This window comes from Bos indicus x Bos taurus, chromosome 18, assembly GCF_003369695.1.
Source record: "Bos indicus x Bos taurus breed Angus x Brahman F1 hybrid chromosome 18, Bos_hybrid_MaternalHap_v2.0, whole genome shotgun sequence".
NCBI lineage: Eukaryota > Metazoa > Chordata > Mammalia > Artiodactyla > Bovidae > Bos > Bos indicus x Bos taurus.
This window is the reverse complement of record NC_040093.1, coordinates 28,031,264-28,052,129: the sequence shown is the minus strand read 5'-3', so window position 1 is coordinate 28,052,129 and position 20,866 is coordinate 28,031,264. Positions and strand designations below refer to the sequence as shown.

The 20,866-nt window shown below is 45.3% G+C and overlaps 1 long non-coding RNA gene across 1 annotated transcript; it reads right to left on the bottom strand.

The window, feature by feature from the left end:
* Positions 1 to 473: 473 nt before the first annotated feature.
* LOC113875765 lies at positions 474 to 19,830 on the bottom strand. The gene is made up of 2 exons (XR_003506344.1): positions 19,738 to 19,830; positions 474 to 1,595 (listed from the first exon to the last, which is right to left on the bottom strand). It is a non-coding gene; the product is annotated as an uncharacterized LOC113875765 (long non-coding RNA).
* Between the last annotated feature and the right edge of the window lie 1,036 nt (positions 19,831 to 20,866).

The window sequence follows — 20,866 nt, the reverse complement described above, 5'->3', positions numbered from 1 at the left end:
CAACCGCTATGATATTGACTAGAGGCCACAAACTTAACGCCTGGGGGCTGGGCAGGCAGAGGGAATGTCTGCTGCAGGGCAGTTGAGTAAGAAGACTCGGGGAATGGGGGTCGGTGATCCACAGTGCGCATGCTTCATCCAAGGGAAGCAGCTTCCACTTAGCTCCGGTCAAGTGCTCACCCGGGTTCAAAATATTCAACTTTTTCAAGAGAAGTCATCAATTTCAATTTTATGTACTATTCCCTGAATTTGATATGTTGACAGTTAATCTGAAAAATTTTAAACACACACACCTATGGGTCCCACCCATGAAATTTTTCCTATACATAGTCATATTTCACTTAATGTGGTCCTTGGGAAAAAAAGAATTATAAATAGAGTTTTTGTAAGTAGACTCGCATATTCCCATTTGATGCACACTAAAATTTCAGAGACATGTTTCTACAGAAAAAAATTTCTGTTCAACAACACACTTGAAAAATCACACACTTCAGGTCACAGTTCATGAACATCTTTCAAGGGGAAAGTGCCAATTTATGATAAAACTTTAACAATAATGCATCAATCTCTACTAAATAGAATTGCTAACACCTCTAAAATCCAGAGTAAAATAAACTCAGAAAACAGGAAATTTTTGACCAAGGACTGGGATGCTTTGAGATGGAAACTCACGTCAGCAGTTCCAAAGTCAACTCTGGGCACTTGGCCATTCCCATTTTCTGCAGATTCGGTATCACAGGAATCTCTCTTCAAAATTCTTAGTCTTTATACAGTAGCCCCTGGGGTCATTCACCCAGAGTGCAGGGACCTACAAGTTCTCTGGCTATAGTCTGTCCAGCCTTTGATAGCATCCTGCCAGCATGAAACCTGTTTGGTGGTGGCCATCAAGAGTGTATTCTGAAGACCTCAGTGCCATGAACAGTGCCATTAAGGAGAATGCCATATCCATCCCACACAACAGAGTGCTATGCTTATCTGAGAGGCAGGCAACCGGAAACCAAAAACGGGGCACTTTGTCATTAAGGTGTGAACTGATTCTAGAGCTGCCACTGAGATGAGTAAGTCACTTTGACACCAATGCTTTGGTGTCTGTATCGCCAAAAATGTACCTACCCCATGGGTTGTTCTAGGAGTGAGATGAGATCACACAATTTTGCACTCAGTGGCTGGTAAGCATCATGAACATTCTTTCTCAGTAATACCATTTGCATCGTTGGAGCATGTGGCCTCTCCCATTTGGTTCCTCCTCTGGCCTCCAGCTTCTGTTTCTGAAGATTGCGTCAGTCCAGGAGCTGGAGACAGGTCAGCACTGACCTATACTGTGGGTACAAACTGGAGAAACTGCTCCTTCAAATGAGACATGCAAGTGTGTCTCATGAGTCCAGACTTCTTACCACCTTATTCAGGACATAGTTGTCCTCAGACCAAATGTAACTATTTTTTTTCTTGACTTTGGGTGTATCCAGCATTAGTGACTCAGCCCCGCTGTGTCTTCTCCATGCTCAGACACATCACTGGTCTCTCCAGGGAACAAGAAGCTTTTAAAGGGCAAAGCATGTTCTTCTGTCTTGATGTCTGCATTGCCAACCTTGGCACTGTAAACAAAAAGGTACTTAATGAGTTGCTTTTTTAGCAAAGAAACTACTCATTCGGGTGAAATATTCATCTAGGCAATGAATTAACATTTTCATTTTGCCATGGCTGGCTTTGACCAAATGAATGAATCCCCGTACTGAATGCAAGGAAAGAGCTATTTAAACGAACAGCGGGAATCCCTTGCACAAAGCCAGGTTGAAATGAATGGGGAGAGAGCCAATCTTTTTTTTTTTGGAAATCCCCAGCGCTTGTCTGTAAAGTTTGCTTCAGTCTGGCCGATGGGGTACCGCTCGGGTCGTCTCAGCTGGAATTTGATGCAGTGTGTGGTCCTCCCCCAGGGACAGTTTAGAGAGTACGTGGACCCCATGTGCAGTCACACCTGTCTCCTGTTCTGAGCAGGGACCGAGCGTTCTTCAGACCCTGACACACAGCGGGCTCTAGGCCACAAGCCTGGCCCTCTGGGCCACCCAAGGGGAATGTCAAGGGCCTCTGCTGCCCTGACCTCACGCCTAAAGGGCCCCAAGGTCAGTTAGTTGGAAACTGGGTTTCCAGAGCTCTGCCTGCCTTGTGCTCCTCTCGTTCCCAAAGGAGTGAGCATTTCTAGCCCCCGGCTCCAGACCGCAGTGCTGCTAGCGGCTGCGATCCTGGCTTGCAGTTAGTTCTTGGCCAGATTCACTGGGGATGAAAAGGAAGGGCAGATGTGTCAATGAGGAACCAGTAGCAGCTGCAGCTGCTGCTGGTTAGAGTTACTAGCATCCAAATCCCACTGTCTGTCCCCAAGACCTCAAGACACTGACTGGTCCTGAGTGGTTTCTTCCTCTCTAGTCACTTCTGCTCTGAGACCATTGCCTCTGCCTGGACATACTGATAGTGAACCCCACAACAGACTTAGTTTTCGAAACCCCGTGTCTGCTCCGATATCATTCAGTGCAAAAATGCCTACAGGGAACTTGGAATGAGCAGCAGCCTCTTAGGTCCCGGGCCAGATCCCTCCACCCAAGCAGGAAAAGCTGCTCCACAGGCTTCTGCACCCTTCTCCTCCCACCCGCCCCTACCCTTCCCCTCCCATCCTTGGCTGCCTCCCCCATGACCTGCGCCTCCCATCTCCATCAGAGGAAACGGGTAGGTGCGCTTCCCTCGACTGCTGTTCGCTTTCCCCCAGCCTGTGGGAATCCGAGGTTGGGGTAGGAATTGATAAAAGCAAGCATTTTGCCATAAAAAGAATCTAAGAGGGCAATGGAAGGCCATCCGTGCGATTCCCCAGGCTGTCTGTCTTTGAAAAGGAAGATCTGGCCAAACCTACAGAACTTGCTGCCTCTGGAGTTTACTCTTTATTTCACTCTGTGCAGCACGTCCTTGTGTATGAATTAAAGATTAAAGGCAACTTAACCTGCATTTTGCTATATCTCTATATACAGGAGAAGAAAGGAGGGAGGGAGTGCATGTGTTCGGCTTGGTCTCCTGGTTCTCACTCTGGACCAGGCAATGCGAGACTGAAGATGGAAAGGTCGGGGGTCTCTTCCTGACCCCTCTACTCCTTCATGCCAGGACGTCATTGAACTGGTCTGTGCCTCCTGTTCCTCACCCATAGAACAAGTACAATGATACCTACCTGGACTCCTGACGTGTCCTCTGCCACACCCTGTGGATCTCACGGTGGTGATGACATCATTGCAGCACCAGCCATTGAACACAGGACGCAAGATGCAAATCAACTTTCAGGGGAAAATCAGCATTTGGGCCCCTATCTCACTTTGAAATGCAATCAACTCTGGATGGTTCACAAATGATCTCTAATCCCACCTGCTTCTAGTCTCCAAACACAGGAGCTACCTTTGCAGTCCCTTAAGCCAGGGTTTCTAACCTCAGCACAACTGCCATTTGGGGCTGGATCATTCTCTGTGGTGGTCCCGTGAATTGTTGAATGTTTAGCTGGATCCCCAGCCTCAACCCACTAGATGCCTGAAGCACCCGCAAGTCGTGACAACCAGAAGAATGGAAACATTGCCAGACACCTGCTGCAGGACAAAACCCCTTCACTGAGGACTGCTGCCCTAGAATCAGCAACCCTACCCACTCCCCACCTTGGGAGAAGGAGCACCAAAAACCATGATCCAATTAATTGTTACTATAAGAAACTGAAACCCAAATGCACAGGCTAATTCCGAGTCTTACTCAGGAACTGGAATGTCAACAGACAACATAAACCAGTCCCAGCAAAAGTTCAAGAAGATAAGACTGTGAAAAAAAAAAAAAAATCCCCAAGCCATTCTCCATGATTTTTCAGTCATTCTTTGTACTGCTAATGTCTTATTAGTGCAAATCATGGATCATTGACCTGATAAAGACCACCACCCCACAGCCCTCCTAGACTTGTAGTAACATCTGCTGGGCACTCAGAGCTCTTCAGGCACAGGCAGGATGTGAACAGGAAAGTGTTGAACAGATGCTTATGGGCTAGGTGTGCCCACTTGGCTCTGAATCTGTACTTGAGTGTCTCTGTAACAAGTGTTCAACAGAATTTATTGCATTCCACATGGGTGTATGAGCCCAGAGCAGCTATATTAAACTATGGGTATCTGCCAAAATGGATATGTCTTTAGGATGAGTGAGTGAGTGAGTGAATGAAAATTGCTCAGTCGTATCCGACTCTTTGTAACCTCCATGGACTATGCAATCCATGGAATTCTCCAAGTCAGAATCCTGGAGTGGGAGAAGATCCATTCTCCAGTGGATCGTCCCAACCCAGCAATCGAACCAGGGTCTCCTGCATTGCAGGCAGATTCTTTATCAACCGAGCTATCAGGGAAGCCCCTTTAGGATGTCTTCTTAAATATCAAACAGTGAAAAAAGGCAGGAAGAGACCCTAAATGTAGACCCTGTTTTCTATGGTCATCTGAAATCGTCTTCAGGTCCCACCGGGTTACAGCTGGTCCTGCCTTGACTGTGGTTCTGTGGTACCTCCTCTGACTGGGTAGATCCCCAGGATGGGCTGTGTGGATGTATAGAGGGGAACCTTCATCGTTTGACGAGGATCAGAGAACCTATATGGCCCATAAGTTCTATGCCCCAAACCAGAATCATCAGCAATGTGTTGGTACCAGAAGAACCAGCTCTTGGCACCTATATGGGGTTGACTCAGAGAGGGCGGGGGATTCATTCAAGGTACTCTCAGCAGCTGACCCTCAACAAGGCATTCAACAGAGCATCCTGAGGCCAGCTCTCTTGTCCAGATGGTTTGACTCTGCTGCCTCCTCCTAGAGAACAAGGAATGTGCATGCCCTCGACCCCCTCCCTAGGGCCGTGCGCCCCCTCTCCACCAAGAGCATCTGCATTGGACACCACCGGGAAGCACATTCCTAGGAGGAATTGTTTGTGTGGCACTTTCCAACATCCCCTGGAGCCAAGAAAAGATTTACATTTGGCTGGCAGTGTGCAACAGGTCCCAGTCATTTCCTCTCCTTTCAAGAAAATTCCGAATGAACATAAATCTCACCCCAGCTCTGACAGCCTCCAGTCATCTGTTTACCAAAATAAACTTTAAGCATACATTGAAAACTAATTCCTAGTGAAATATGCATCCCCATGGCATTCAAGTCTGGTATTTAATGTCTTTTTTATGGTTAATAATGCATCAAAAGCATCCCCAGTCTGAAGCTGTCATTACATCACATACATGATGTGCAGGGCCCATTTCAGTGTCTAAAAAACTTGGAGTCAGTTTTTATTTTCTTAAAAAAATACTAATGTATAATTACAGTGGCCTGTTTCCCTCTATCTGTATTTCTTTTTAATAAATCTGCTGCTTGATGAGATCAATCCACTGAAAATACCTAGAGAGGTTCTTTGCTTTAGACAGATAAAGAGATGTGCTATATAAACAACTCCAAAATCCCCTCATTAGAACTGGGTTCTATTTGGAGAGCACCTTAGTCTTCTTTTTTATTTTATGTTGCTTTATATTTAAAAAAAAATCCAGGATTATATAAAGGAGTACAGTTAAGCCTCCTTCTTCCTGGTAGACATAGAAAAATAAAATATTTGAATCAAAACATTGGCTTTCGTTTCAATGCTGGCTCCCTAAAGTTAACAAAATCAGGGAAGCTCCATTTGCCTTCTGTTAACAGCAAAGTGAACATTGCTCTAAAAGTCTTTCCTTATATATTTTTTTGGCCACTAATGATGAGAACAAAATATGAATGGAAGGGAGGATGAGGGTTGAAAATTTCCTTCCTGAGATGTCTAGAGGCTTAGAAGTGTAGGAACCCCCAGTCCCATCATGGCCATCTATAATGACCACATTCATGCCCAGGAGTGATTTTTTTTGCCACCCTGGACCATTTCCGATGACCCAAGGATGATGCAATGTTATCAGAGCAGCCAGCTTACAACTACTTGGGCATTGGACAGTGTCTGCTTACCTTGACTTGTGGCTCCAAGGACCAAGTAAGATAACTGGATAATGTATGCAACGTGTTTAGGGTGGGCATGCGCCTGGGAGACACAAAATGGCAGCAGTTAGGTCTCGGAGCAGTGGTTGGAGCAAGCAATGGCTGTGGGCGCAGACGCTCTGGGATGAGGAGGAACGTCGCTGGACTCAGAGACTTAGTTTGCTTGTGTGTAACATGGGGGTAGTAGTTGCTCAGGGAGTAGATCATAAATGTTCTGACCATAAAAAAAGAAATGGTAATTACGTGACATGATAGAGATATGAGATGATCCCAGGTAGTAATCATTTTGTGATACATATTACATATCAGTCAATGCAATGTACACTTTAAACTTATCCAGTATGTCCATTGTATCTCCACAAAGATGGAGAAAAATGTTGGGGGGTGGTGTGCGGGGATAATAGCATCTGACTTACTCTCACGTGATTACTATGATGATAAAAATGAAATAATATGTACTGATATAAACTGTAAGTACTCAATGGATGGTAGCTATTAACAACACCACCACCAACAGCAGCACCTGTAATTAGCTCTGTAATTTGCAAGCACTTAGGTAATGTGGTCTTGTAGTTGCTTTACAGCCCCTCCTGCTTAAGATTTGCTAATAATGGTGGATTTGGACCCGCAGTGCTGAGTTTAAGCCAAGATTCATCCTAGGAGATCTGAAGAGTTTTTGCTCCTCTGCCAATGTGGCAAACACATGTGTTAGGAAGTAGGGAAGGAACTAAAGGATAGTTACTTTCACAACTTACAGGTCTTAACATTTTGATGGTTAGTTCTAGAAAACCATTGTAAACCACAGAATATAGGCTGAAACCAAGCCTTCTTTGGCACCTGATGGAGGATATCTGTCCAGAGACTAGAAGCTGACTTGGTCCAAGGTCATGCTGATCAAATTGGTAGGTGTGGGTGGAAGGGGTCGGGGCTGCCCCCGGGTGGCCTTAGCTTTTCCTCAGCCTCTGACACTTGTTTCTTGGCTGCTTCCGCCTGGCAGGGCACTTTGGAGACTGAATCCTGAGAGGTTCCCCGGTGGAAGAAGGCTTTCTTTTTTCCTTTTCTTAGTTCTTTTTGGAGATCTGAATTGTGGGGTTCCCCAAAGGAACTCCTACTCCCTTAATGATCCTCACAGGAGTTTTTCTTCCATCTTTGGCTAGAAAAGAACATCCCAAGATCCAAAGTCAAAGCAGCAGTAACTTGTGTGCCACCAGCGCCAAGACGTTTCAGGCAGCCTGTTCCTTTGGTTATTCACCCTCTGTCCCTTCCTCGCCCTCCCTGTAACTCTAGTTCTGGGCATCCCTCCCAGAGCTGACAGCCTCACAATCTGGAGATAAATGCTGTGAGCTCTCCCTTTCAGAGGCGGTTTAAGAAGTTACCATTTGGATGTGTTCGCCACTGGCTTCCTTTCAGTTCCCTTGTGGCCCCCTCCCACCCAGCACAGATCCTTTCTTGGTTTCCCTATTGTTCAACTCCACGGTACTTTTTAAGTGTCAAAGCAAATTTGTGTTTCCAGTAAGAAAGCACCTTTTGCTTTTTGCCTTTTTTTTTTAATTGCATGTGACCCTGACGATTCTAATTCCCACGGAAAACTTAACCACGTCCCTAAGAAAAGGCGGACACGTACACAAACGCAGCCAGCAGCATACGCTCCATGCTTCTGCACACCCTGGCAGACACACAATTGCATACCGTAAAGCCGGCTAATGTTGATGCATCCAGGTTGGAAATGACAGGATATTGTGGAGGGCCAGTCATTTAATGAACCCCTGCGGGACCAGTCTTGGTGACTAACAATTTCTCTCCAACTCATCAGGCAAGGGAATCGAGGCCCTCAGTGCTTCACTCCATCACACCACCCCCCCACCCCCCCGCCCGCTTCTTCCTGCTCTACACAAACAAACCAATTACAGCAATGGATATAAATTGGACCCCTTTCCTGAAAATGCTCCCTCAACCTTTTTTCTGCCCTTCCTTACTCAGCTCCCATCAGCCTGCCCACCATGTGAACTATATGCACACACAAGCACACGCATACACACAGGCATGCATGCATATGCGTGATCTGTGTCACAGCCTTCGCAAACTTCCTGTTCTCTGGTCCAGTCTGGTTTTAGCTGCCCTATGTCTCCTTAATCTACTATCATGTGGGATACTGACTGAGAATGGCCTTTCTTTCATTTCTTTACCTCCATTTTTTTTACATTGCAGCCAGCGCCAAACCTTCCTCTCTCTCCATCATACCTGAGGGTAGCTCCCTAATTTCTGTATGGTGCCTTGTGTAACTCCTATTGGTATTAACTGTGTCCTTCATCTCAGTTATCAATTGATCACTTACCTTAGAGGCTTTGTGTAAAGACTTCCTGCTTAAATGAAACTATTAAAATGTCAGAGTCACACTCTTAAGAGGAGTGAGAAGTTGAGTAGCTGGGTTTGAATCATCCTAAGTAAGATAGCAAGAAAATTATCCCTTCTACATCAGCACTAGTGATGCTTTGAGTCTGCAGGTCACTCTTGGTCATGGAGTCAAAACCATGGAGTCACTCTTACCACAGAGTTCTATACACATAAGCCTCCACACGGACATAGGCATATTTCAAAAGAGAGACATTTGTCCCCTCCATCAAGCGGAACAATTACCCAGTTATCTAAGTAGAATGATAGGTGTCTGACAAATCACAGGTTGGAGACATTTTAGAAATACTAGTAATTTGAATTTTCAGTGTCCTTTCCCATTTATAAATAACATCCCCCCTATAATTACAGAGCCAGCCAGCAAGGGTAGAGCTGCCTCCTCTACTTGAAAGCGGGGTCTGTTACCTGGAGCCCGTCCCCCCGCACTGTCTCTGTGTGTCTATCCAGATGCTGCCCAAGGTCCCAGGAAACACCAGAGGAACAGAAAGAACTTTTCCTACAGTCATGTTTGCCTCAGTGTAATGCACCAAGAGCCTGTGAGGGGACCCTGGTGGGTTCCAACCATCCCCTGTGCTTTCTGGCTGGTTTTTTTTTTTTTTAAACCAAAATACCTGTGGGTTTTATTGGCTGGATTGTGACGGGAGGCAGTGGGGAGAAAGGCAACACTGGGCATTAAAAATGACAAAGCACTTTCATTTGACACAGCCATCCGAGGAAGTTGGAAATGAACATATTTTTCTAAGGGAAAGCAATTTCAGCAGCCCTGCCTGTGTACAGATGAGCAGGACTGTGGACCAGCTCGGGATGGCTCCCGACATTCCCCGGGAAAGACGGATGATTGATGTTTTCTCATTAATATGGGTTGGGGAGATTTTTATGCAAAATTCAAAAAAGGAAAGAAATCCCAGTTTCTACCGTTCTTTCTTTCACAAGGCCTTCCTGAGCTGGAGGCTGACAGACGTGGAGACAGAGCTGCGCCAGAATCATGTGGAGGTGATGGGTTCACTTCTGGGCAGTCAGATGAGCCAGACATAGCCAGGCCTGGCTGCTGTGGAGGATAATGTTCCCTCTGGGGAAGAACACAAGGTAATAAATGGCTTTTGCAGCAATTAAACACAAGAGCAAAAGGTGAACCTCCAACTCCACGATTGCCATCTCTTTTTCAGGAACAGCAACAAAAAATGACCATGAGCCGTCAAGGTGGAAGCACATTCCCCCGGCGGAGGATGGTGTGGCTGTCCTTTTTTCTTTTAGTGAACCCTCCAGTGCAGCTCCTTGTAGGTCTCTCAGACCACGTGTTTGGTAGGAGCTGAGAGAGTCCCATTCCATCTTGCATTTTCTAAAATGCATTCAGAATCACATTATTATAGATTATGCAAGACGGGAACATGGTTGAGATGAAAAAGTAGCCCTTGATGCTTCTCAAAGAAGGAAACCAGACTGACCTGTTGGAGACCTAGCTTCTGACTCTTTGTTTTTGCACAGATCGACTTGCCTAAGGGAAGAGTTCAGCTCTTCCTTCCTTTTAATTCCTGTCCTGTGGGAGTTGTGAAAACATGAAGCAAGGAGAGAAGATCCCTGCAAACTCCCATCACACACCAGCAGCTCTACGCACAAGCACGCACACACACACACACACACACACACACACACACAATGGAAGTGAGGTTTTAGATCTTAAACTTGGCAGCTTGGTTACAGGGAAGAGGGCTTGGGAATTGGTGTTATGGAAGGCAGAGAATCACATCTATCCTGGCTAGCTGTGTGGCCTCAGGGAAATCACTTAACCTCTCTGGGCGTCAGTTTCCTCATCAGCAACAAAAAACAAAAGAAACGAAGCTTTGGATTTGATGATTTTTGTGATTCCTTACAGACTCAGCGTTCTCTGATTCAGGGAATTCATTTCTAAATGAAAGTCTTACTTAGGAAGGCCCATGGGTTTTGCATGCATGTCTGTGTCCCAGGTGTGCACAGCAGATAATGCAAGGACTCTGTTCTGTTCTCCCCTAGCACAGCCTCCATGGGCAGGCTCTCTGCTGTCTTTCCCCGTCCTCCTATGCACTTTCAGTGGCCCTGTTAAATCCGGGCAACTATACGTCTTCAGAAAATCATAGTCAGAGGGATGCTGGAATGACACATCTCTCAGTCTCCAAACCCCAGTGCAAACCAGCACTCAATTGCTGCTGGAGGCCATGGAAGTAACCATGGCCTGCTTGAGCCTGCAGGGAAGTGAAGTGAAGTGAAGCTGCCCAGTCGTGCCCGATTCTTTGCGACCCCATGGACTATAGCCTACCAGGCTCCTCTGTCCATGGGATTCTCCAGGCAAGAGTACTGGAGTGGGTTGCCATTTCCTTCTCCAGGGGATCTTCCTGACCTGGGGGTCGAACCTGGGTCTCCTGCCTTCCAGGCAGACGCTTTAACCTCTGAGCCACCAGGGAAGCCCCTGCAGCCACCAGGGAGCCTGCAGGGAGATAGGCTGAGTGCTCCAGTGCCTGCAGCCTGTCAATAGCCCTGAATAAACTAATCAACCCATTTACACCTTCGTGAAAATGGATCTTGGAGTTGGTGAAGTAGGGGTGGTAGAGACAATTCCAACACTGAGTGGAGAAGAAAAGAGAAGGGTCAGGCTTCCCTTGTGGCTCAGCTGGTGAAGAATCTGCCTGCAGTGTGGGAGACCTGGGTTTGATCCCTGGGTTGGGAAGATCCCCTGGAGAAGGGAAAGGCTACCCACTCCAATATTCTGGCCTGGAGAATTCCATGGACTGTATAGTCCATAATGTCACAAAGAGTTGGACATGACTGAGTGACTTTCACTACGAAGGATAAACATGATGTCTTTCCTAAAGGGAGAGGGGTGCAGTGTCTTCAGAAGTTCAGGGCAGGTGGTGAGGGTGGTGAAACATTGCCTGAGTCTAAGAAACTGAAGTTCCCTCTCCTCTCTTGCTCTTGGCTACAGGTCCACCTTGATATTTCCACTCATCCCCACCCCCAAGGGAAGGAATGCCACAAGTCTCCATTTCTTTTCCTGTTTAGTAGAAACTTCCCTGGTGGCTCAGACTATAAAGCGTCTACCTACAAAGCAGGAGATCCAGGTTCAATCCCTGGGTTGGGAAGATCCACTGGAGAAGGAAATGGCAATTCAATCCAGTATTCTTGTCTGGAAAATCAATGGAGGGAGGAGCCTGGTGGGCTACAGTCCGTGGGGTCACAAAGAGTCAGACACAACTGAGCGACTTCACTTTCACTTTCACTTTAGTAGAAACACTAGTCTCTTACCTTTCTAAGAACCCATTCACAAAGATGTATATCCAGATGCTAAATGTTCCTTTTGACTTTTTCCAAGGGTCACTTAAGACCCACTAGCACTAATCATCCATCTTGTGATGGCATAGGGGCAACCCTGGATCGAGGCTGAGACGTCCCTCGACTTCCTGGTCAGTGGGGCTGTAAACTATGTGCCACAGCGTTCAGCCCATGTAGGGATGAGGTCCTGTACGTGTGCTCAGGGGGATCCCACCCCACTCCTCTGACAAGGTTGAGTACTACCCCCTCACACACACGCAGTGGAAAGGGATCAACGCTGTGCTTAGAAGCTGACTCTCAGATTTTCCAAAAAGCCTCAGTTTGGAGCATTTACTGACTTTTGTGGTATAAGCACTCCCACTGTGACTCCCATAGTCTTGAGTGTAGTTAACAACTGGCTCACGCCATTTCCAAAAATTGAATCACCAGTTCTCACCAAAAGGCCAGCCCCAGCACTCCGCTGAAAAGGATTCCCCTGATGCCAACTAGAATTACCAACAGTGGCATGGCCTTCTTCCTTCCCCTGGAAATCAAATGGGTTGTTTATCCCAGAGACTGGTGGAGAAATGCTTAAGATCAACTAGAATAATTCTGCTTTTTCCTAGATCCCATCTCTTCTCTCCCAACTCCCATTCTCTTGGAGGACACATCTAGGCTCATGACTTTAAATTCCATTGAATTGCTGAATTCTCTCTAAATTATCTCCCTGGAATCCCAGAGTCTTCAACCTCTAACAAGTATCTCAAACTTAGCACTTTTTATAATAGAACAGGGGTCTTGATGTCCTCTTCCCAGAATTTTCTCCCCCAGTCTGGCCCAACTCAGTCAATGGCACCACAGCCCACTCCTCTTCACCCTCTACATCTAATCTATCAGTCAGACCTACTGACTTTACCTCTGGAGCACTGCCCGAATCCAGCCCTTCCTCCGGTGCCCCCCACCAGCCTCCTGACCCAAGCCAACATCACTGCTCACTGAACCCCTGCAATTACGTCTTTACTATTCTCCATTCTATTGGTGACCCTGCAGTCTGTTTTCTTTACCACAGGCAATAGATAGCTGAAGACACTCCAGTGGCTTCATATCCCAATAAATAGCTGAAGACACTCCAGTGGCTTCATATCCTACACAGGCTTCCTCCAGACTCCCCGTGCTCACGCTGCCTCCACCCCACCCTCAGCCTGTACTGTCGGTCACTCACTCCAGCCACATGACTCTTCTCTTCTGTTGCTCAGACACAGCAAGTAAGCTTCTGCCTTCGCATTCAGTTTTCCATCTTCCTGAGTCCCCAGACCTTTGCCTGGCTCACTATCCTTATCATTCAGGGCTCATCGTAAATGCCACCTTCTCAAAGAGACCTTCCTTGATGACCTTCTGTATGCCTGTTTGTCTAGAGTATAACTTCCAAGAGGGCATAGACCAATGTTAAGCATATGTAACAAAGACAGAGAGAGAGAGGCCCAAATATAGAATGGCTAAAGGACACAGAAGTCTGTTTCTTGCTCCTAAGAGCTGTTTGGGTCCTTCCATCACATTGCTCTGCTGTTTCCAAGGAGATTACCACCATCGGCAGGAGCAAAGCAGGGTCCCCACAGGTCCATGCAGCGGGACAGGGGTTGGGGAGCAGGCAGCGTACCCATGGTCTTCAAGTCTTGGCGTGGATGTGGCTTACATCCCTTCCATTCTCCCGCCTCTGGTGAGATTCAGCCACATGGCCACACCTCCCCACCTCCATGGCTGGAAAATGTAGCCTGTCCATGCATCCAGGAGGTTGTATGTAAAGAATGAATAAACGAAAGAAAAAAAAAAGAATCTTCTCATGTAGCAAGTACACATTTCGCGTGCCCCTGGAAACTAACAGAGTTGCAAAAGGAGGTTAAGAAGGTGAAATCCAGCCTTCTCCAGTTTGATCCTACGTGGCGCACTTGCATCATGGAAGGTATTCATCAGGAAACCATGGCACTGGCCAAATTCTCTATCTTCGCCTCCCCACTCATCCCTTACCCACATATAGATGAGAGGAATGGAGACAGATGCCCACTGGGAGGCTAATAGAGAATACTGTGTCTTTTCCACTTTCTAACTCCCTGTTTTCTTCTTAGACCCCCTCAGCCACTTTTTCTCCAGCTTCAGCAGGCTACTGCATTCCTCCCAGGCCCTGTCCTATTTACTCCAGGTAGGGTGATGATTTGAAAAGACCCTGATGCTGGGAAAGATTGAAGGCGAGAGGAGAAGGAGACGACAGAGGATGAGATGGTTGGATGCATCACCGATTCAATGGACATGAGTTTGAGTAGGCTCCAGGAGTTGGTGACGGACAGGGAAACCTGGCGTGCTACAGTCCATGGGGTCACAAAGATTCGGACGTGGCTGAGCGACTGAACTGAACTGAACGGAACTGAGGGTGATGATTATGAAAGAACAAAGGAGAAAAATAAGACGTGTATAGTAAGCCATTGTTTTCTTCTAAACCTTGTTGAAATTCTGACTGCAACTGAGATAACCATGGGCATATTTAACAGAGACCCATGGGACAGCTGGTGTGTGGAGGCACAGATCTGTAGATGTTCTACACGTCTGCACTTAAGGTGGAAAACTGGGGTTTATTAGAAGGATTACTCTTCTGTATTGAGTTTTGCACACTGGGACCCCTATTCTGAGCATCTGTTGCAAAGTCCAGTCTATAGGCATCTTAAAAAATATTAGTCACAGAATCACTTATGAAAGAAAAGCAATAGATGTCCTTCATGTAGTGATGTAGGAGCAGGCTTTAGTAAATTCAGAAAAATAATCCATTTGGCAGTTGTTACAAAACTGTTAACAGTGACTGTATGCCTGGCACTGTTCTAGGTGCTGAGAATAAGACAATGGATAACTCAAAATTTCTTAAGGAAAGACAGGTACAACATAATGCAGAGCTTTTCAGTCTCAACACTGTTGGGATTGGGCATCTGATGAAGCTTTGCTATAAGGGCTGTCCCAGGCATTACTGGTATTTAGTGGTATCCCTGGCCTCTACCCACTAGATGTCATGAGCACCCCTACCCCCAGATGTGACAACTAAAAATGTTCCAGATTTTCTTCCGCAGGTGCTAAATGTCACCTGTGGGGAAAATCACCAGCACTGAGGACCTCTGCCCTAGTGGTCCCTTTGGGACCAGATCTGGGTTAAAGTCCTAGCTCTGCCACGCTTTAGCTTTAAAATCCTAGGGAAATTTCTTTACCTTTCCGAGTCTCGGTTTCCTCATCTGTCAGATGGGTTACTAAGAGGATGGTGTTAGATGACAAATATAGAATGCTTAGGTCAGTGTTTGACGTGAGGAGTGCTTCTGGAAATGTTACCTTAAGAGTGCAAAGCTTGATTTGCTCTGGTATCATATAAAAGCCTCAAGTAATATAAAATCTAGACAACTATTTATCATGCCATTTTTGATGAGTTCGACAGGGTTTTGTGGACCATTGTAAGCATATCTGTATCCTTCTGTCTTCATTTGTGTAGAACTTTGATTCAAATATTAAATAGGACATTGAGGCTGCTTTTGGCATAGAGATAGAAAATTACTAAAGGGTTGTTGTTCTTAATTAACAATTCAGTATTTTCTAGCACTTTCCTTTGCAACAGCTCTTTGTCCCACTCCCAAGAGAATATGTTTTCCTACAGGTATCATTGTCCTCTCCAGAAATCAGTTCCCAGCTTCCCTTGGTCTATTTTTTGTGATTAGAGACAGGAAATAACACAAAACGTTAGAAGGAGGATTCATGTGAGAACGAACCTGTACTTCCACTAGAAACCAGATTTCACCTCTAGTGACTTTAAACTTGTGAATAGCACCAATTACTTTAGGTATGTGTTCTTCTCTGCTTCAAATTCAAGATCATAACTTTGGTAACAAAAGAACTGGCATGTGAACCACTGGCCACATTGGTAGCACTGGATGTAAAGTTTATATGGAGAAAGGAGAGGACCAGGAAATGCAATATCAGGACAGTGAGCTGCTGTCAGCGATCATGGGGGAGATCATTAGGACCAATCATCAGACTATTGGGACTGACAAGAATATATTGACAAGTGACATGCTGATAGCATCAAGGAAATCTTAAGCTTCAGTTGGAGGGATGGTAGGAAATAATATGCAGCAGGGTGTATTTTTTTTAAGTTACATATGGTGGAAGATTATGAAAAGACATTAAAAGGATAATGGAAGTTTTCTGATACTGAACAAAATACAGGAATCATAATCAAGTAGCATTTATGCCCCCAGTTATCTGTATGCCAATGTACCCTATGTGACTAAGGAACAAAGTGAACTTGGAAGTTTAATGCCAATACGTTGAGACTTTACGAGGTCTCAAAATTGAATGGTATGGTAGGGGACCTTTGAGCCAGTAGGTTAAAATGTGGTAGAGAATTTGTACACATCGATCAACAGAGAAAGAAGTAGAAGTGGCGTCCTCATGGGAATATACATCAGAACACCCAGTCAGATCACTTGGCTCATGCTTTATTGCCTGTGGTATGAACTTCACGTATGCAAAGTGCACCATCCTCAGGGTTTGTCGGCTCTCCCCATGTTTGCTAAGTACCACCTTCTGCTAAAAACACACTTGCCGAAACATTCTTGACCTCCTTGTTCAACATTTCAGGTATTAAAAGGCTGAGAAAGGCAAGAGTAACTGCTAATTCTGGATTGAATTCTGAATTATTAGATCAATATTCAGCTCAGTTGAGTCAGGTAGTACACTATGATTACTCTTCTTTTCTGGCATAGCTCTGTTTTCAGTGGTCTTATTTTTTGCTTTATTTTCTGTGTAGTGATGATAGCCATGTCTATAAACTCTCTACCAGTTATATACCTCTCCTCTTGAATATATTCAAGCATGTGGGATGTTCTATCAACTTCATCTTCTTATTAAAGTTCTCCCAGAGCTTGCTGACCTGCTCCCATAGAGACTAGTTGATCCTATAACTCTGGAGCCCACCTATTTCCTTCCCATCATCCTGGGGCTCCTTTCTCCTCTGTGGTATGTTGGAGCCTCTCTTCCTACAACCTAGTTGACTTAATTCCCATCCCATAGTAAATATCATTGTTAACTCCAGTTTGCAATTGAGCCGAACAAAGGCATGGGGAACTTAAGTAAAAATTTCCAAAGTCATATGGTTGTAACACAAATGACACAACCAGGTCTCAATCCAGAATCCATCAAACACCAAACCTGTGCCCTAATTACTGAACAATCAAGGCACGCCCTTTGGTGATCCTGGTCGAGAGATCTGATAGGTAGTGGAAGCTGGGGACACCCACAGGTGGCTAAGGGCTTCATGTAAGCTGTGCTCCCCTTGGTCGAGTCAGTCTGTTGCAACATTCCTATTTTAAAGCACTTTTTACAGCCCCTGACTCACTGTCCCTAATGGCAGCTTCTTATTTCTGGGATTAGCGGTTAAAAAAAATAGCTTCTGGGCATGTGACACTATTCTCAGGCCTTTAATGTCAGAAATAATGATCATGTTAAATTGGAGCTCATTACCACGGAATGAGACCTCATTGAGCCCTCTTTTTGGGGGGCTATTTAATGGTTTTTATCCCTTTTTTTTTTTTTTTTTCTTTTACCTCATTCTTAGTAGCTCTGACATGGTGCACCAGGGGGGAAGTGGATATTTGGAGTGGCAAATTATCAAATAATAAGAAAGATCTCCTTTCATCGATGGAAGGAAAAGGGTCCATCCTCCATTGTTCTCACCAAATGCTGGCTGTTCCTTTGTTATGGTTTCACGGAAATTTCCTGAGCCCCTTAAGCCACTAATACCAGTTCTATCCCCAGCAGCCACAACACGTACTTAAAGCATTATATTCAGCACAGTCTTTCCCATAATGAACCTGACAATCCTGTTTTATGATTTGATGAGTGGTTAATTCAAAATATACCGTTCTCTAGAACTAGCTTTCTGATGGAATCCCTGCTAGGCCTCCTGCACAAGCCCAGAGACTGTGTATGACCATTTTCCGAGGGCTCCGCAGGACCTGAACAGACCAGGGTGCTACCCCGTGCCTGGGAGTCCAGAAGGCCAGCAGCCAGCCTCTGCTTTCTGCCCTCTAGAAGCTCCTCTGGTGAACAACCAAAACTATGGGAACCAGAAATAAATGCCCCACTTGATGAGGAACTTGGCATCCTCATAAGTGTAAAAAGGACCCTGCCATCCAGGAGCAGCCAGAGGGCTCAGGGAGCTTATACCACACAAGGAACAATGAGGCACTGGGGGTCTAACCTGGAGAAGCAAATTGCAGGAGTAAGGATGTCCACTGTCCTGAATACTGAATGTGTTATCTTATCAAAGGGATTGTCCCCCTTGCTTGACTGGCCCCAAAGGGCAGAATGGGAACCAATGAGTGGAAATTATAGGAAATCAGATTTTTACTCTAGATTAAAAAGAGCCTTCCCACAGAGCTCTCAGGAAACATTGCAGGCTTCCCTGTGAGCAACGATATGTTTCCTTTTACTATAAGCCTCGAGAGAGAGAGGGGATGTCCACATATATTCCAAAGGAGAGTCACATACTAGGCTTTAGGCAGGACTTATAATCTAAAATATGCCTTAGAATCATAGGATTCTGAGTCTAAGAGTGGAGGGGAAGATCTTTGGGCAGTCTTTTTAAGTAGATCTTTTAGATATAAGTTAGTGCTACTTTAGAAGCCAGCAAACTTTTTCTTAAAGGGCCAGAGAGAAAATATTTTAGACTTTGTGAACCATATAATCTGTTGTCACAACTCAGCCCTAATATAGTACAAAAGACAATGCACAAATAGCCCATACACAAATGAATATGTCTGTGTTCCAATAAAACTTTATTGAGAAGAAAAACAGTGGGCCAGATGTGGCCCATGAGGCTTAATTTGCCAATGGCTGACACAATACTGAGAAGCCCAAGGAACATAATGAAAAGGCTCTGATAATGCTGGAAGATGTGCTTGTGAGTGTTACTCTCATGTATAGCACACATAACGTGTATCTTTTTTTGAGATGGATGCATAGTTCTCTAAGTGTGGTTTGGGGTGTGTCAAGGAGAGGAAGAGATAGAACCTGTCTGTATGCAGAGCAATAAAGCCTCTAAGACATGCCGGCCATGGTCTGTGTAGACCAGTGCTCTGTCTCAGTGATGTAAAGGCTCCAGCCCCAGAGGAACCCCAGGGGGACTTGTACACAGTGTCTGAAATTCCCTTCTGCTTCACTCTCTTTGCTTTGGGCATCTGCCTTGTGAGGATTATATCTGGCTTATATCTGGATTGTGAAGGATGCCTTTGCCTAACTGAATGTAATTCTGTCCTGAAGGAGCAAAAATACAGTTACCCAGATTAGTTTATCAGACCGTTGTCATACAGGCCTTCAAATAGGGAAGTCAGGTTAGTTTGGTGCCTGGTGCAACCAAGAGAGGCAAGGAAGTCCTCAACTCCTGAAAGGAATGTGGACAGGGAATGAACAGAGAGAGGGGAGATGGTGGAGGACAGAGATCGGCACTGCCTGCTTGGCAGGTTAACTTTGCGATGACCCCTGTCTGTGCCTCCACCCAGACCCTGTACATTTATCTGGGGGTAGTCTAAGGTCCATTTTAAACAGGATGTTTTTAAGCAGCTGACGAGCATTTGCAGAGACTAGGGCATCTGGGGGGTCCTTTGGGGGGTCCTTTATCATCTGGCTTGGTTAGAGTTCAAGATGGTTAAAATACTGCAAATTCTATTTCTTGGAGTCAACATATTTCCCTGGAGGGTTGCTTCTCCCAGATCGTTACCCCTTTGCTGTTCCCTAGGACTGCACCTTCCCTTTAAATATATCCCTTTTGACCAGGTAAACTTTAAAAGCCTCCTAGCCCAGGTGACACACTCTAAACACATACAAACACATGCACACATATACATCTCAGCGTGCACGCGTGCACACACACACACGCATGCATCCCCTCAGCATCTGAGCAGCATCTCACCGCCATTTGCCGCTGCCTCGTGTTTCCACGGCGGCCATCTTGTCACATCTGAAGAGGGAAAGGACAGCCTCCCCGATCCCTCTGAACTGCACTATGCAGCGCTGATTTTTTTTTTTTTTCAATCATCTCTAAATAAAGGTTTCTCTCCCCCTCCTACCAGCTCAGCACCCGAGCGTGCGATGAGCGTGCCCTGCATTTGAAATCTGACATCTCCCTCTCTCACTCATTCACTCTGTCTTCAGCTTGGCAGAGCGCTTAAAAATTGGTATCCCTTTAACTAGGCGAGCTATTCTTCTGTGGGGAGATGACCTTTTACACAGAAGATAGGGCTGTCATAAGTGATCTCTGATATATGGAAGTTTCCTGTGTGTTCCAACAAGCAACCGTACGGCACCAGAGAGCAGTGGGTGTTTGCATGGTGTTTCTGTGCAACGTGTGTAAAGATATATTATATTACTATATATGGACCTGAATAAATTACCACTAGTTCTTTAAAACACTGCTAGTCCTCATGAGGCACATCCATTCAATTTTTTTTTAATTGAAAAGAAAAATTTTGTCTGACTCAAGGGCTCTTAGGGGAAAAGATGGAGGGAAAAACCATTGAAAATAAAAAAAAATTTCCATGGGTTTTATAGAAATTAATTGCACTCAAAGTTATGAAAATAATCTTTAAATAATTCTTCCCACAGACTTGGGAAATGAAAACAATAAATGTCTTTTTATTCTCCAAGATAATGCATTCTCCTGAAGTCTTCAATAGTAGCCCCTCTTTTCTTATCAGAAACCTAAAGTCTGATTTTTCTCCAAAGCAGAATATTATTTATTTTTTTCTAAATGTTAATCTATATTACCACAGAGTTGCAGAATTCACATAGCAGAATGAAAGGTGAAATTTCCAAACTGGGGAAGTATAAGGATTTGCTTGCATGGCATAGATCCACTGGGTACCAAAATCAGTACTAATGAATCTTAAGTTCAGGACCTTGTCATCTGCTCAAAAAATGCATGTACCAGGGGTTATTTGTATACCAAGGGAACAGGGCTCACACAGCCTTATAGGGTGCACTGTCAGATGGGATGGACATACCAGGGATGTGCTGACCCCCTGCAGTTCCCCCTTTTCATC